The sequence below is a fragment of the Neolamprologus multifasciatus genome, chromosome 3, assembly GCF_963576455.1.
Source record: "Neolamprologus multifasciatus chromosome 3, fNeoMul1.2, whole genome shotgun sequence".
Lineage (NCBI taxonomy): Eukaryota > Metazoa > Chordata > Actinopteri > Cichliformes > Cichlidae > Neolamprologus > Neolamprologus multifasciatus.
Genome location: NC_140441.1, coordinates 45,081,708 through 45,096,103, shown reverse-complemented (window position 1 = coordinate 45,096,103; position 14,396 = coordinate 45,081,708). Strand labels below are relative to the sequence as shown.

At 53.8% G+C, this 14,396-nt stretch overlaps 14 non-coding genes across 14 annotated transcripts; all 14 read right to left on the bottom strand.

The window, feature by feature from the left end:
• Window positions 1-164: 164 nt before the first annotated feature.
• LOC146523449 (5S ribosomal RNA) lies at window positions 165-283 on the bottom strand. The gene has a single exon (XR_014873539.1). It is a non-coding gene; the product is annotated as a 5S ribosomal RNA (ribosomal RNA).
• A 390-nt stretch (window positions 284-673) lies between these two features.
• LOC146523448 (5S ribosomal RNA) lies at window positions 674-792 on the bottom strand. Its single transcript, XR_014873538.1, has one exon. It is a non-coding gene; the product is annotated as a 5S ribosomal RNA (ribosomal RNA).
• Window positions 793-1,182: 390 nt separating this feature from the next.
• Window positions 1,183-1,301, bottom strand: LOC146523447 (5S ribosomal RNA). Its single transcript, XR_014873536.1, has one exon. It is a non-coding gene; the product is annotated as a 5S ribosomal RNA (ribosomal RNA).
• A 390-nt stretch (window positions 1,302-1,691) lies between these two features.
• Window positions 1,692-1,810, bottom strand: LOC146523446 (5S ribosomal RNA). The gene has a single exon (XR_014873535.1). It is a non-coding gene; the product is annotated as a 5S ribosomal RNA (ribosomal RNA).
• Window positions 1,811-2,200: 390 nt separating this feature from the next.
• Window positions 2,201-2,319, bottom strand: LOC146523445 (5S ribosomal RNA). The gene has a single exon (XR_014873534.1). It is a non-coding gene; the product is annotated as a 5S ribosomal RNA (ribosomal RNA).
• Window positions 2,320-2,709: 390 nt separating this feature from the next.
• LOC146523444 (5S ribosomal RNA) lies at window positions 2,710-2,828 on the bottom strand. Its single transcript, XR_014873533.1, has one exon. It is a non-coding gene; the product is annotated as a 5S ribosomal RNA (ribosomal RNA).
• Window positions 2,829-3,218: 390 nt separating this feature from the next.
• On the bottom strand, window positions 3,219-3,337 carry LOC146523443 (5S ribosomal RNA). The gene has a single exon (XR_014873532.1). It is a non-coding gene; the product is annotated as a 5S ribosomal RNA (ribosomal RNA).
• Window positions 3,338-3,727: 390 nt separating this feature from the next.
• Window positions 3,728-3,846, bottom strand: LOC146523442 (5S ribosomal RNA). The gene has a single exon (XR_014873531.1). It is a non-coding gene; the product is annotated as a 5S ribosomal RNA (ribosomal RNA).
• A 390-nt stretch (window positions 3,847-4,236) lies between these two features.
• Window positions 4,237-4,355, bottom strand: LOC146523441 (5S ribosomal RNA). Its single transcript, XR_014873530.1, has one exon. It is a non-coding gene; the product is annotated as a 5S ribosomal RNA (ribosomal RNA).
• Window positions 4,356-4,745: 390 nt separating this feature from the next.
• On the bottom strand, window positions 4,746-4,864 carry LOC146523440 (5S ribosomal RNA). The gene has a single exon (XR_014873529.1). It is a non-coding gene; the product is annotated as a 5S ribosomal RNA (ribosomal RNA).
• Window positions 4,865-5,254: 390 nt separating this feature from the next.
• On the bottom strand, window positions 5,255-5,373 carry LOC146523439 (5S ribosomal RNA). Its single transcript, XR_014873528.1, has one exon. It is a non-coding gene; the product is annotated as a 5S ribosomal RNA (ribosomal RNA).
• Window positions 5,374-5,763: 390 nt separating this feature from the next.
• On the bottom strand, window positions 5,764-5,882 carry LOC146523438 (5S ribosomal RNA). Its single transcript, XR_014873527.1, has one exon. It is a non-coding gene; the product is annotated as a 5S ribosomal RNA (ribosomal RNA).
• Window positions 5,883-6,272: 390 nt separating this feature from the next.
• Window positions 6,273-6,391, bottom strand: LOC146523437 (5S ribosomal RNA). The gene has a single exon (XR_014873525.1). It is a non-coding gene; the product is annotated as a 5S ribosomal RNA (ribosomal RNA).
• Window positions 6,392-6,781: 390 nt separating this feature from the next.
• On the bottom strand, window positions 6,782-6,900 carry LOC146523436 (5S ribosomal RNA). The gene has a single exon (XR_014873524.1). It is a non-coding gene; the product is annotated as a 5S ribosomal RNA (ribosomal RNA).
• Between the last annotated feature and the right edge of the window lie 7,496 nt (window positions 6,901-14,396).

The window sequence follows — 14,396 nt, the reverse complement described above, 5'->3', positions numbered from 1 at the left end:
TGGCCCTGGTGTGTTGTAGGTGGCCTCAGCCAGCAGAACAAGACATTGGTGAAAACAGCCAAAAGCAATGTCGTTAATGTGCCCTCATTAATGGGCAGCTGCTTTGGGTCTTTTAATACACCCCTTCTCTGGATCAAAAGCAGTTCAATGACATGAAAATGAAAGGCTTACAGCACCAGGTATTCCCAGGCAGTCTCCCATCCAAGTACTAACCAAGCCCAGCCCTGCTTAGCTTCCGAGATCAGACGAGGTCAGGCGTGCTCAGGGTGGTATGGCCGTAAGCTGCTGCCCACAGCACAATGTGTCAATTTATGGAATCAAGTGATGAGGTGGCCAGTACCTGAAGTTACGAACACAATCCTATAACCCTACCTGCATGCTTGCCTAATACCCTAACCCAAAGACTCAGTTTAGCATTTATCCAGCAGCACAGGCCCTGGATTTTTGAAGATGGCCTCAGGAACCAGCACAGGGCCTGGTGTGGTGTAGTTAGCCTCAGCCACCAGCACTGGCCCTGGTGTGTTGTAGGTGGCCTCAGCCAGCAGAACAAGACATTGGTGAAAACAGCCAAAAGCAATGTCGTTAATGTGCCCTCATTAATGGGCAGCTGCTTTGGGTCTTTTAATACACCCCTTCTCTGGATCAAAAGCAGTTCAATGACATGAAAATGAAAGGCTTACAGCACCAGGTATTCCCAGGCAGTCTCCCATCCAAGTACTAACCAAGCCCAGCCCTGCTTAGCTTCCGAGATCAGACGAGGTCAGGCGTGCTCAGGGTGGTATGGCCGTAAGCTGCTGCCCACAGCACAATGTGTCAATTTATGGAATCAAGTGATGAGGTGGCCAGTACCTGAAGTTACGAACACAATCCTATAACCCTACCTGCATGCTTGCCTAATACCCTAACCCAAAGACTCAGTTTAGCATTTATCCAGCAGCACAGGCCCTGGATTTTTGAAGATGGCCTCAGGAACCAGCACAGGGCCTGGTGTGGTGTAGTTAGCCTCGGCCAGCAGCACTGGCCCTGGTGTGTTGTAGGTGGCCTCAGCCAGCAGAACAAGACATTGGTGAAAACAGCCAAAAGCAATGTCGTTAATGTGCCCTCATTAATGGGCAGCTGCTTTGGGTCTTTTAATACACCCCTTCTCTGGATCAAAAGCAGTTCAATGACATGAAAATGAAAGGCTTACAGCACCAGGTATTCCCAGGCAGTCTCCCATCCAAGTACTAACCAAGCCCAGCCCTGCTTAGCTTCCGAGATCAGACGAGGTCAGGCGTGCTCAGGGTGGTATGGCCGTAAGCTGCTGCCCACAGCACAATGTGTCAATTTATGGAATCAAGTGATGAGGTGGCCAGTACCTGAAGTTACGAACACAATCCTATAACCCTACCTGCATGCTTGCCTAATACCCTAACCCAAAGACTCAGTTTAGCATTTATCCAGCAGCACAGGCCCTGGATTTTTGAAGATGGCCTCAGGAACCAGCACAGGGCCTGGTGTGGTGTAGTTAGCCTCGGCCAGCAGCACTGGCCCTGGTGTGTTGTAGGTGGCCTCAGCCAGCAGAACAAGACATTGGTGAAAACAGCCAAAAGCAATGTCGTTAATGTGCCCTCATTAATGGGCAGCTGCTTTGGGTCTTTTAATACACCCCTTCTCTGGATCAAAAGCAGTTCAATGACATGAAAATGAAAGGCTTACAGCACCAGGTATTCCCAGGCAGTCTCCCATCCAAGTACTAACCAAGCCCAGCCCTGCTTAGCTTCCGAGATCAGACGAGGTCAGGCGTGCTCAGGGTGGTATGGCCGTAAGCTGCTGCCCACAGCACAATGTGTCAATTTATGGAATCAAGTGATGAGGTGGCCAGTACCTGAAGTTACGAACACAATCCTATAACCCTACCTGCATGCTTGCCTAATACCCTAACCCAAAGACTCAGTTTAGCATTTATCCAGCAGCACAGGCCCTGGATTTTTGAAGATGGCCTCAGGAACCAGCACAGGGCCTGGTGTGGTGTAGTTAGCCTCGGCCAGCAGCACTGGCCCTGCTGTGTTGTAGGTGGCCTCAGCCAGCAGAACAAGACATTGGTGAAAACAGCCAAAAGCAATGTCGTTAATGTGCCCTCATTAATGGGCAGCTGCTTTGGGTCTTTTAATACACCCCTTCTCTGGATCAAAAGCAGTTCAATGACATGAAAATGAAAGGCTTACAGCACCAGGTATTCCCAGGCAGTCTCCCATCCAAGTACTAACCAAGCCCAGCCCTGCTTAGCTTCCGAGATCAGACGAGGTCAGGCGTGCTCAGGGTGGTATGGCCGTAAGCTGCTGCCCATAGCACAATGTGTCAATTTATGGAATCAAGTGATGAGGTGGCCAGTACCTGAAGTTACGAACACAATCCTATAACCCTACCTGCATGCTTGCCTAATACCCTAACCCAAAGACTCAGTTTAGCATTTATCCAGCAGCACAGGCCCTGGATTTTTGAAGATGGCCTCAGGAACCAGCACAGGGCCTGGTGTGGTGTAGTTAGCCTCGGCCAGCAGCACTGGCCCTGGTGTGTTGTAGGTGGCCTCAGCCAGCAGAACAAGACATTGGTGAAAACAGCCAAAAGCAATGTCGTTAATGTGCCCTCATTAATGGGCAGCTGCTTTGGGTCTTTTAATACACCCCTTCTCTGGATCAAAAGCAGTTCAATGACATGAAAATGAAAGGCTTACAGCACCAGGTATTCCCAGGCAGTCTCCCATCCAAGTACTAACCAAGCCCAGCCCTGCTTAGCTTCCGAGATCAGACGAGGTCAGGCGTGCTCAGGGTGGTATGGCCGTAAGCTGCTGCCCACAGCACAATGTGTCAATTTATGGAATCAAGTGATGAGGTGGCCAGTACCTGAAGTTACGAACACAATCCTATAACCCTACCTGCATGCTTGCCTAATACCCTAACCCAAAGACTCAGTTTAGCATTTATCCAGCAGCACAGGCCCTGGATTTTTGAAGATGGCCTGAGGAACCAGCACAGGGCCTGGTGTGGTGTAGTTAGCCTCGGCCAGCAGCACTGGCCCTGGTGTGTTGTAGGTGGCCTCAGCCAGCAGAACAAGACATTGGTGAAAACAGCCAAAAGCAATGTCGTTAATGTGCCCTCATTAATGGGCAGCTGCTTTGGGTCTTTTAATACACCCCTTCTCTGGATCAAAAGCAGTTCAATGACATGAAAATGAAAGGCTTACAGCACCAGGTATTCCCAGGCAGTCTCCCATCCAAGTACTAACCAAGCCCAGCCCTGCTTAGCTTCCGAGATCAGACGAGGTCAGGCGTGCTCAGGGTGGTATGGCCGTAAGCTGCTGCCCACAGCACAATGTGTCAATTTATGGAATCAAGTGATGAGGTGGCCAGTACCTGAAGTTACGAACACAATCCTATAACCCTACCTGCATGCTTGCCTAATACCCTAACCCAAAGACTCAGTTTAGCATTTATCCAGCAGCACAGGCCCTGGATTTTTGAAGATGGCCTCAGGAACCAGCACAGGGCCTGGTGTGGTGTAGTTAGCCTCGGCCAGCAGCACTGGCCCTGGTGTGTTGTAGGTGGCCTCAGCCAGCAGAACAAGACATTGGTGAAAACAGCCAAAAGCAATGTCGTTAATGTGCCCTCATTAATGGGCAGCTGCTTTGGGTCTTTTAATACACCCCTTCTCTGGATCAAAAGCAGTTCACTGACATGAAAATGAAAGGCTTACAGCACCAGGTATTCCCAGGCAGTCTCCCATCCAAGTACTAACCAAGCCCAGCCCTGCTTAGCTTCCGAGATCAGACGAGGTCAGGCGTGCTCAGGGTGGTATGGCCGTAAGCTGCTGCCCACAGCACAATGTGTCAATTTATGGAATCAAGTGATGAGGTGGCCAGTACCTGAAGTTACGAACACAATCCTATAACCCTACCTGCATGCTTGCCTAATACCCTAACCCAAAGACTCAGTTTAGCATTTATCCAGCAGCACAGGCCCTGGATTTTTGAAGATGGCCTCAGGAACCAGCACAGGGCCTGGTGTGGTGTAGTTAGCCTCGGCCAGCAGCACTGGCCCTGGTGTGTTGTAGGTGGCCTCAGCCAGCAGAACAAGACATTGGTGAAAACAGCCAAAAGCAATGTCGTTAATGTGCCCTCATTAATGGGCAGCTGCTTTGGGTCTTTTAATACACCCCTTCTCTGGATCAAAAGCAGTTCAATGACATGAAAATGAAAGGCTTACAGCACCAGGTATTCCCAGGCAGTCTCCCATCCAAGTACTAACCAAGCCCAGCCCTGCTTAGCTTCCGAGATCAGACGAGGTCAGGCGTGCTCAGGGTGGTATGGCCGTAAGCTGCTGCCCACAGCACAATGTGTCAATTTATGGAATCAAGTGATGAGGTGGCCAGTACCTGAAGTTACGAACACAATCCTATAACCCTACCTGCATGCTTGCCTAATACCCTAACCCAAAGACTCAGTTTAGCATTTATCCAGCAGCACAGGCCCTGGATTTTTGAAGATGGCCTCAGGAACCAGCACAGGGCCTGGTGTGGTGTAGTTAGCCTCGGCCAGCAGCACTGGCCCTGGTGTGTTGTAGGTGGCCTCAGCCAGCAGAACAAGACATTGGTGAAAACAGCCAAAAGCAATGTCGTTAATGTGCCCTCATTAATGGGCAGCTGCTTTGGGTCTTTTAATACACCCCTTCTCTGGATCAAAAGCAGTTCAATGACATGAAAATGAAAGGCTTACAGCACCAGGTATTCCCAGGCAGTCTCCCATCCAAGTACTAACCAAGCCCAGCCCTGCTTAGCTTCCGAGATCAGACGAGGTCAGGCGTGCTCAGGGTGGTATGGCCGTAAGCTGCTGCCCACAGCACAATGTGTCAATTTATGGAATCAAGTGATGAGGTGGCCAGTACCTGAAGTTACGAACACAATCCTATAACCGTACCTGCATGCTTGCCTAATACCCTAACCCAAAGACTCAGTTTAGCATTTATCCAGCAGCACAGGCCCTGGATTTTTGAAGATGGCCTCAGGAACCAGCACAGGGCCTGGTGTGGTGTAGTTAGCCTCGGCCAGCAGCACTGGCCCTGGTGTGTTGTAGGTGGCCTCAGCCAGCAGAACAAGACATTGGTGAAAACAGCCAAAAGCAATGTCGTTAATGTGCCCTCATTAATGGGCAGCTGCTTTGGGTCTTTTAATACACCCCTTCTCTGGATCAAAAGCAGTTCAATGACATGAAAATGAAAGGCTTACAGCACCAGGTATTCCCAGGCAGTCTCCCATCCAAGTACTAACCAAGCCCAGCCCTGCTTAGCTTCCGAGATCAGACGAGGTCAGGCGTGCTCAGGGTGGTATGGCCGTAAGCTGCTGCCCACAGCACAATGTGTCAATTTATGGAATCAAGCGATGAGGTGGCCAGTACCTGAAGTTACGAACACAATCCTATAACCCTACCTGCATGCTTGCCTAATACCCTAACCCAAAGACTCAGTTTAGCATTTATCCAGCAGCACAGGCCCTGGATTTTTGAAGATGGCCTCAGGAACCAGCACAGGGCCTGGTGTGGTGTAGTTAGCCTCGGCCAGCAGCACTGGCCCTGGTGTGTTTTAGGTGGCCTCAGCCAGCAGAACAAGACATTGGTGAAAACAGCCAAAAGCAATGTCGTTAATGTGCCCTCATTAATGGGCAGCTGCTTTGGGTCTTTTAATACACCCCTTCTCTGGATCAAAAGCAGTTCAATGACATGAAAATGAAAGGCTTACAGCACCAGGTATTCCCAGGCAGTCTCCCATCCAAGTACTAACCAAGCCCAGCCCTGCTTAGCTTCCGAGATCAGACGAGGTCAGGCGTGCTCAGGGTGGTATGGCCGTAAGCTGCTGCCCACAGCACAATGTGTCAATTTATGGAATCAAGCGATGAGGTGGCCAGTACCTGAAGTTACGAACACAATCCTATAACCCTACCTGCATGCTTGCCTAATACCCTAACCCAAAGACTCAGTTTAGCATTTATCCAGCAGCACAGGCCCTGGATTTTTGAAGATGGCCTCAGGAACCAGCACAGGGCCTGATGTGGTGTAGTTAGCCTCGGCCAGCAGCACTGGCCCTGGTGTGTTGTAGGTGGCCTCAGCCAGCAGAACAAGACATTGGTGAAAACAGCCAAAAGCAATGTCGTTAATGTGCCCTCATTAATGGGCAGCTGCTTTGGGTCTTTTAATACACCCCTTCTCTGGATCAAAAGCAGTTCAATGACATGAAAATGAAAGGCTTACAGCACCAGGTATTCCCAGGCAGTCTCCCATCCAAGTACTAACCAAGCCCAGCCCTGCTTAGCTTCCGAGATCAGACGAGGTCAGGCGTGCTCAGGGTGGTATGGCCGTAAGCTGCTGCCCACAGCACAATGTGTCAATTTATGGAATCAAGTGATGAGGTGGCCAGTACCTGAAGTTACGAACACAATCCTATAACCCTACCTGCATGCTTGCCTAATACCCTAACCCAAAGACTCAGTTTAGCATTTATCCAGCAGCACAGGCCCTGGATTTTTGAAGATGGCCTCAGGAACCAGCACAGGGCCTGGTGTGGTGTAGTTAGCCTCGGCCAGCAGCACTGGCCCTGGTGTGTTGTAGGTGGCCTCAGCCAGCAGAACAAGACATTGGTGAAAACAGCCAAAAGCAATGTCGTTAATGTGCCCTCATTAATGGGCAGCTGCTTTGGGTCTTTTAATACACCCCTTCTCTGGATCAAAAGCAGTTCAATGACATGAAAATGAAAGGCTTACAGCACCAGGTATTCCCAGGCAGTCTCCCATCCAAGTACTAACCAAGCCCAGCCCTGCTTAGCTTCCGAGATCAGACGAGGTCAGGCGTGCTCAGGGTGGTATGGCCGTAAGCTGCTGCCCACAGCACAATGTGTCAATTTATGGAATCAAGTGATGAGGTGGCCAGTACCTGAAGTTACGAACACAATCCTATAACCCTACCTGCATGCTTGCCTAATACCCTAACCCAAAGACTCAGTTTAGCATTTATCCAGCAGCACAGGCCCTGGATTTTTGAAGATGGCCTCAGGAACCAGCACAGGGCCTGGTGTGGTGTAGTTAGCCTCGGCCAGCAGCACTGGCCCTGGTGTGTTGTAGGTGGCCTCAGCCAGCAGAACAAGACATTGGTGAAAACAGCCAAAAGCAATGTCGTTAATGTGCCCTCATTAATGGGCAGCTGCTTTGGGTCTTTTACAGTTTTTTCTGATTGCTTAAGCACATTTTTTGTAACTATTGGCTATTTTTGCAAAACTCTACACACAAATAAGAAAACCTGTCACCCAATTATCAAAACATTGTAGTTCTCTTGCAAAAGCGAACACAGCTAGATTAACTCTTCACACCTTCGTAAAAATGGTGTTTTCGTATCAAACAGTACACACAAGCCATCATCTACTAAGCACACAATGCGCCAACTGCACACTGATGGTATGAATACAAAACACATCTGGCTTTTGCTTTCTCTGTGTACAGATGTCAATTGAACATTCTGCCTCTGCCCCCAACATCTGGACGTCTAGCAATTCTGTAAAGTAACAATTTCAGTATTTTTGCATGTATGGTACTGTTGTGTTTCTCATTAGAGTATGGCAGTGCTACAAAGTACTTACCGATTCTCATTTCGAAATGTCCTAATGATGCTTGCCACAGTGTAGCGGCTCAGTTTAGGCTGAACCCGTTGGCCAGCTTCCCTCAGGGTCATCCCATGGTTGATGACATGGTCCACTATTGTAGCCCTGATGTCATCAGTTATTCTGTTTCTTACTCTTCTTACCCTTCCTCTTTCCCCTCCTCGTCCTCTTCTTGCTCCTCTTTGTCCTCTTCCTCTAACTTCCTCTAACCCTCTTGCTTCTTCACCTCCACGTCCTCTTCCTCCAACTTCTTCACCTCCACGTCCTCTCCCTCGGCCTCCTCTGATTCTCACTCTTCTCACTCTTACTGCTCCTTCCATTGTACTCCACATAGACAGCTTACCTGTGGCCTGTTTATAGTGCTTAGGCTGATTGCAAAGTGGACTAATTATCTAAAACAGTTTTCACATGTGAAAGTGTGCCAGACAGTTGGCAAAATAGTGTTAATGATAGCCATACATGTGTATAATTTTGCTAGGAGTGTGTTGGAAATTTGGTAATTGAGTGTAAGCAGTGAGTTGTGCCTACAGTTTTGCAAAGTGTGTGTTACAAAATTGCAAACTGAGTGCAAAGCAGTGTTTGTGCTTTTAGTTTTGCAAACTCAGTGAGTGGTTTTGCTATAAGTGTTAATAGTTTTAGGAATTGTGCTATAAGAATCACAGTTAGGGTTTAAGCATTCAGAAAAAACTGTAAGGTTCTGGGACTGGTCTCACTCAAGATGACAGACCATAGGACATTACTGCAGGATTTACTGATCTGTTGTGTTTTATGGCTTTCATGGATCTCAGATCTTACCCAGCACTGTCCGTCATCATGTCCAAAACACCAAATGAGGGAATATTTTATAGAAGAGTGGTTGTTCATCCCTTCGTGCCACTTTTGGAGTCACTGTCGAGGTTGGCAGTGTGGCAGGGAGGTGTGTGTTGTGGCTCAGCTGCAGAGGGAGAGGTGACCGTGGATGGTTGAAGGGGCAGCACCAGGAGAAGCTGGAGAGGGTGTCGGAACCAAGAGGAGCAATATTGTGAGCAGCTGGCACGCTGCTGGAGCAATGCCTGGGAAATTTACATTGTACATTGAAAGTAATAAACATGAAACCAGAGCACGGTGTGTGAGTCTGTGTCATGTGTGTGTCTTGCATTTACACAGCAGAAAGATTGTGAAGTTAACATAACAAGCAGCACTTTGACAGATTACACAATTATAATTCACTATTTTGGTTTCCTTTCTTAACCCACCACTCTTCCTTTTTCTCACTTCCTCTCATCACCTTCTTCATCTTTGGCATCTTGCGTTCTGTCTTCGCCGCCCAACGTTTAACCGAAATGTTCACAGGATTGGTCCCCACTTTTAAATGAGCTAGCAGTTCTGGATGGAAATATCAGTTTGCTCTTTACTTCTTAGCATACGCCTGTTTCACTGAGCTCTTTAAGCTGGCCGTGTGAGAGGAATTTGTTAATTGAGTTAAGCACTGGCTTTTGCTTTCTTTCTGGGTGTTGTCATGTTCATGTATGCAGTTTAAAAAATAAAAACTGTGTAGAAGAAATCATATAAAGCAGGGGTGGGCAACTCCAGGCCTCGAGAGCCGGTGTCCTGCAGGTTTTAGATGTGTCCTTGATCCAACACAGGTGATTTGAATGGCTAAATTAGCTCCTCAACATGTCTTGAAGGCTGTATCCCAATTCAGGGTCTGCAGCCTTAAAGGGTGCATTTTAAGGCCGATTACGTCACAGCGGCGCGCCGAAGTCTGTCCCAATTCAAAGGCTGCTCGAAATGCGGCCCTCAGATGCGTCAGTTTGTGCGGGTGTCCGCTCTCCAGGCTCTGAAAGCCTTGCCAGCCCTTGTGATCGGGTGGCACCGCCCACCAGGCGTGTGAAAGAAAGAAGAAAAAACCCGGACCGGGCCGCCTGGCCACCCTTTGTGCGGGTGTCCGCTCCCCAAGCTCCGAAAGCCTTGCCAGCCCTTGTGATCGGGTGGCACCCGCCCACCAGGCGTCTGAAACAAAGAAGAAAAAAACCCGGACCGGGCCGCCTGGCAACCCTTTGTGCGGGTGTCGCTCCCCAGGCTCCGAAAGCCTTGCCAGCCCTTGTGATCGGCTGGCACCGCCCACCAGGCGTCTGAAACAAAGAAGAAAAAACCCGGACCGGGCGCCTGCCACCCTTTGTGCGGGTTGTCCGCTCCCCAGGCTCCGAAAGCCTTGCCAGCCTTGTGATTGGGTGGCACCGCCCACCAGGCGTGTGAAAAGAAAGAAGAAAAAACCCGGACCGGGCAGCCTGCCACCCTTTGTACGGTGTCCACTCCCCAGGCTCCGAAAGCCTTGCCAGCCCTTGTGATCGGGTGACACCGCCCCCAGGCTTGTGAAAGAAAGAAGAAAAAAGAAAAAATCCGGACCGGGCTGCCTGGCACCCTTTGTGCGGGTGTCCCGCTCCCCAGGCTCCGAAAGCCTTGCCAGCCCTTGTGATCGGATGGCACCGCCCACCAGGCGTCTGAAACAAAGAAGAAAAAACCCGGACCGGGCCGCCTGGCCACCCTTTGTGCGGGTGTCCGCTCCCCAGGCTCCGAAAGCCTTGCCAGCCCTTGTGATCGGGTGGCACCGCCCACCAGGCGTCTGAAACAAAGAAGAAAAAACCCGGACCGGGCCGCCTGGCCACCCTTTGTGCGGGTGTCCGCTCCCCAGGCTCCGAAAGCCTTGCCAGCCCTTGTGATCGGGTGGCACCGCCCACCAGGCATCTGAAAGAAAGAAGAAAAAACCCGACCGGGCCGCCTGGCCACCCTTTGTGCGGGTGTCCACTCCCAGGCTCCGAAAGCCTTGCCAGCCCTTGTGATCGGGTGGCACCGCCCACCAGGCGTGTGAAAGAAAGAAGAAAAAACCCGGACCGGGCCGCCTGGCCACCCTTTGTGCGGGTGTCCGCTCCCCAGGCTCCGAAAGCCTTGCCAGCCCTTGTGATCGGTTGACACCGCCCACCAGGCTTGTTGAAGAAAGAAGAAAAAAAGAAAAAATCCGGACCGGGCCGCCTGGCCACCCTTTGTGCGGGTGTCGCTCCCAGGCTCCGAGAGCCTTGCCAGCCCTTGTGATCGGGTGGCACCGCCCCCCAGGCGTCTGAAACAAAGAAGAAAAAACCCGGACCGGGCCGCCTGGCCACCCTTTGTGCGGGTGTCCGCTCCCCAGGCTCCGAAAGCCTTGCCAGCCCTTGTGATCGGGTGGCACCGCCCACCAGGCTTGAAAGAAAGAAGAAAAAACCGGACCGGGCCGCCTGCCACCCTTTGTGCGGGTGTCCGCTCCCAGGCTCCGAAAGCCTTGCCAGCCCTTGTGATCGGGTGGCACCGCCCACCAGGCGTCTGAAACAAAGAAGAAAAAACCCGGACCGGGCCGCCTGGCCACCCTTTGTGCGGGTGTCCGCTCCCCAGGCTCCGAAAGCCTTGCCAGCCCTTGTGATCGGGTGGCACCGCCCACCATCTGAAAAAAAGAAGAAAAAACCCGGACCGGGCCGCCTGGCCACCCTTTGTGCGGGTGTCCGCTCCCAGGCTCCGAAAGCCTTGCCAGCCCTTGTGATCGATGCACCGCCCACCAGGCGTGAAACAAAGAAGAAAAACCCGGACCGGGCCGCCTGGCCACCCTTTGTGCGGGTGTCCGCTCCCCAGGCTCCGAAAGCCTTGCCAGCCCTTGTGATCGGATGGCACCGCCCACCAGGCGTCTGAAACAAAGAAGAAAAAACCCGGACCGGGCCGCCTGGCCACCCTTTGTGCGGGTGTCCGCTCCCCAGGCTCCGAAAGCCTTGCCAGCCCTTGTGATCGGATGGCACCGCCCACCAGGCGTGAAAGAAAGAAGAAAAAACCCGGACGGGCCGCCTGGCCACCCTTTGTGCGGGTGTCCGCTCCCCAGGCTCCGAAAGCCTTGCCAGCCCTTGTGATCGGGTGGCACCGCCCACCAGGCGTGTGAAAGAAAGAAAAAACCCGGACCGGGCCGCCTGGCCACCCTTTGTGCGGGTGTCCTCCCCAGGCTCCGAAAGCCTTGCCAGCCCTTGTGATCGGTGGCACCGCCCACCAGGCTGTGAAGAAAGAAGAAAAAAGAAAAAACCCGGACCGGGCCGCCTGGCCACCCTTTGTGCGGGTGTCCGCTCCCCAGGCTCCGAAAGCCTTGCCAGCCCTTGTGATCGGGTGGCACCGCCCACCAGGCGTGTGAAACAAAGAAGAAAAAACCCGGACCGGGCCGCCTGGCCACCCTTTGTGCGGGTGTCCGCTCCCAGGCTCCGAAAGCCTTGCCAGCCCTTGTGATCGGGTGGCACCGCCCACCAGGCGTCTGAAACAGAGAAGAAAAACCCGGACCGGGCCGCCTGGCCACCTTTGTGCGGGTGTCCGCTCCCAGGCTCCGAAAGCCTTGCCAGCCCTTGTGATCGGGTGGCACCGCCCCCAGGCGTGAAAAAAAGAAAAAACCCGGACCGGGCCGCCTGGCCACCCTTTGTGCGGGTGTCGCTCCCCAGGCTCCGAAAGCCTTGCCAGCCCTTGTGATCGGGTGGCACCGCCCACCAGGCGTGTGAAAGAAAGAAGAAAAAACCCGGACCGGGCCGCCTGGCCACCCTTTGTGCGGGTGTCCGCTCCCCAGGCTCCGAAAGCCTTGCCAGCACTTGTGATCGGGTGGCACCGCCCACCAGGCAGTGAAACAAAGAAGAAAAACCCGGACCGGGCCGCCTGGCCACCCTTTGTGCGGGTGTCCGCTCCCCAGGCTCCGAAAGCCTTGCCAGCCCTTGTGATCGGGTGGCACCGCCCACCAGGCGTGAAAAAAGAAGAAAAAACCCGGACCGGGCCGCCTGGCCACCCTTTGTGCGGGTGTCCGCTCCCCAGGCTCCGAAAGCTTGCCAGCCCTTGTGATCGGTGGCACCGCCCACCAGGCGTTGAAAGAAAGAAGAAAAAACCCGGACCGGGCCGCCTGGCCACCCTTTGTGCGGGTGTCCGCTCCCCAGGCTCCGAAAGCCTTGCCAGCCCTTGTGATCGGGTGGCACCGCCCACCAGGCGTGAAACAAAGAACAAAAACCGGACCGGGCCGCCTGGCCACCCTTTGTGCGGGTGTCCGCTCCCCAGGCTCCGAAAGCCTTGCCAGCCCTTGTGATCGGGTGGCACCGCCCACCAGGCGTGAGACAGAAGAAAAAACCCGGACCGGGCCGCCTGGCCACCCTTTGTGCGGGTGTTCGCTCCCCAGGCTCCGAAAGCCTTGCAGCCCTTGTGATCGGTGGCACCGCCCACCAGGCTGAAAGAAAGAAGAAAAAACCCGGACCGGGCCGCCTGGCCACCCTTTGTGCGGGTGTCCGCTCCCCAGGCTCCGAAAGCCTTGCCAGCCCTTGTGATCGGGTGGCACCGCCCACCAGGCAGTGAAACAAAGAAGAAAAAACCCGGACCGGGCCGCCTGGCCACCCTTTGTGCGGGTGTCCGCTCCCCAGGCTCCGAAAGCCTTGCCAGCCCTTGTGATCGGGTGGCACCGCCCACCAGGCAGTGAAAGAAAGAAGAAAAAACCCGGACCGGGCCGCCTGGCCACCCTTTGTGCGGGTGTCCGCTCCCCAGGCTCCGAAAGCCTTGCCAGCCCTTGTGATCGGTGGCACCGCCCACCAGGCTGTGAAAGAAAGAAGAAAAAACCCGGACCGGGCCGCCTGGCCACCCTTTGTGCGGGTGTCCGCTCCCCAGGCTCCGAAAGCCTTGCCAGCCCTTGTGATCGGGTGGCACCGCCCACCAGGCAGTGAAAGAAAGAAGAAAAAACCCGGACCGGGCCGCCTGGCCACCCTTTGTGCGGGTGTCGCTCCCCAGGCTCCGAAAGCCTTGCCAGCCCTTGTGATCGGGTGGCACCGCCCACCAGGCGTCTGAAACAAAGAAGAAAAACCCGGACCGGGCCGCCTGGCCACCCTTTGTGCGGGTGTCCGCTCCCCAGGCTCCGAAAGCCTTGCCAGCCCTTGTGATCGGGTGGCACCGCCCACCAGGCGTGAAACAAAGAAGAATAAACCCGGACCGGGCCGCCTGGCCACCCTTTGTGCGGGTGTCCGCTCCCCAGGCTCCGAAAGCCTTGCCAGCCCTTGTGATCGGGTGGCACCGCCCACCAGGCGTGAAAAAGAAGAAAAAACCCGGACCGGGCCGCCTGGCCACCCTTTGTGCGGGTGTCCGCTCCCCAGCTCCGAAAGCCTTGCCAGCCCTTGTGATCGGGTGGCACCGCCCACCAGGCGTGAAAAAGAAAAAAAAGAAAAACCCGGACCGGGCCGCCTGGCCACCCTTTGTGCGGGTGTCCGTTCTCCCCAGGCTCCGAAAGCCTTGCCAGCCCTTGTGATCGGGTGGCAACCGCCCACCAGGCTGTGAAAGAAAGAAAAAAAAACCCGGACCGGGCCGCCTGGCCACCCTTTGTGCGGGTGTCCGCTCCCCAGGCTCCGAAAGCCTTGCCAGCCCTTGTGATCGGGTGGCACCGCCCACCAGGCAGTGAAACAAAGAAGAAAAAACCCGGACCGGGCCGCCTGGCCACCCTTTGTGCGGGTGTCCGCTCCCCAGGCTCCGAAAGCCTTGCCAGCCCTTGTGATCGGGTGGCACCGCCCACCAGGCTTGTGAAAGAAGAAGAAAAAAAACCGGACCGGGCCGCCTGGCCCCTTTGTGCGGGTGTCCGCTCCCCAGCTCCCCAGGCTCCGAAAGCCTTGCCAGCCCTTGTGATCGGGTGGCACCGCCCACCAGGCGTGAAAGAAAGAAGAAAAAA